Raw genomic sequence first — 1,896 nt, 5'->3', positions numbered from 1 at the left:
TGTGTGTGTGTGTGTGTGTGTGTGTGTGTGTGTGTGTGTGTGTGTGTGTGTGTGTGTGTGTATGTATGTATGTATGTATGTATATATGTACATATACATGTACATACACACACATCTATGTTTATATATATAACATTATATATATATTTGTGTGTGTGTGCGGTTATAATGCATATAGGCGTGAGTTTATGTATGTGTATGCCTATATGTAAATGCGATTAGACAATCTAATTAGAGCTTTTGTGTGTCCCTCAATCTCTCTCGCGTAACCCTTTTCTCTGTCTCCCTCTCTCTCTCTCTCTCCCTCTCTCTCTCTCTTTCTCTCTCTTTCTCTCCTTCTCCGTAAACAGTGAATAAACATAAAAGAAAGGCACTTACATACAACATAAACACATACAGGCACAGGGACACCTATATACGTATATATGCATGTATATATATATATATATACATACATACATTCAAACACACACTCACATCTAGACATAACTATACAGAAAATATTTAGTTACATACGCATGTCTACCGAAACCTACACATGTGTCATTTCTGTGAATACTTATATAGAAATTAACATATAAAAAGCACACGATTAATGAATGCCGACTCTTTCGAAGACACGTTGTCTTACTTGCTCTTAAGGGCAGTAAAATACTTAATATTACAAATTAGATACAAACAAATGAAATTTAAGTTTCTCGTTATTAATACATTAAGAATAATGAACAATTGAATTGAGCATCTCCACTATTCCTCAAATACAAGTTGAAATTATATATTATCGTCCTTTTTCATTATTTTTATTTATTAGTTATTCTGTTTGTTTGTTTGTTTTTAGTTTCTTCTCTAATAAAGTTCGACTTGAGATGTCTACCAACGTGACAAACAGAATGAATTATCTTATATATTATTTTATATAATCTTTGGATTGTGACCATGCTGGGGCACTGGCTTTAGAAGGTTTTGGTTTGGTTATGTACACTTTGTCTGCGTTTATTTTGTTATATTTATTGGTTCTGTAAAGGATGGAAGATGTGGAGACTGTGTAACTGACGAAAGAGATACGGAACGAAATACTACAAGCTGCTTTTGCTCAACGCACCGTTGATGTCTTCCTGTCCTGATACAAAATCGCTCGCAACACACAAGCGCACACATGTATTTGTGTGCGTGTGTGTGTGTATCAAACCGTTTACACTATTTATTTTGTATAGTATTTAATTAGCATTTGATATTTTATATATTTCGAGTAACATGTTCCTTTTCAAAACAAAGACGGCGATTTTAGATTAGATGTATAAGTTTTCGACTTCATATATTTGTTTTCATCTGATAGAAAAAATAGTGGCGTAACGGTTTAGTTGCGTCATTCAAATCCAAATTATCAATTTTATCTAAAAAAAAGAATTCAAATAATTACACAACTAATTTTGACGAAAAATAGGAGGCAAATTAGCAGGTTATATGTGAACAGCTAGGAGCAGAGACTACTCAATTAGAAAAGGTGCTGGGAAAATTGACCAGTCGGTCTTGTATTATTGCTAAAATCGCATTCACAAGACATGTACAACATAGAAGAGGGCATTTTTCATCATTTAACCAACGGAAATTAAATGTTTTCTGAGACATCGTGGATGATTTAGCTAACATGCCGCTCATTTCAGTCAGAATGCATCCCAAAACTGTTTCACATAGTCTTTAGTCTTCATCTCATTTCATGATTTAACTGGAAATATTAGAAGTAATATAGATGCAATTTGGTGTCTTTCATATAAAACCATTTCTTCATTGTAGCGGCTTCCTTTTTTTTTTCATCGGTTCGTTAGGAAGCATGTATGTCATGCATCTGGGCTCTTTACTTGGCAAAGCTAATATATATATATATATATATATATA

The sequence above is a fragment of the Octopus bimaculoides genome, chromosome 17 (assembly GCF_001194135.2).
Source record: "Octopus bimaculoides isolate UCB-OBI-ISO-001 chromosome 17, ASM119413v2, whole genome shotgun sequence".
NCBI lineage: Eukaryota > Metazoa > Mollusca > Cephalopoda > Octopoda > Octopodidae > Octopus > Octopus bimaculoides.
The sequence above is the reverse complement of the archived record's forward strand: the minus strand, read 5'-3'. Positions refer to the sequence as shown.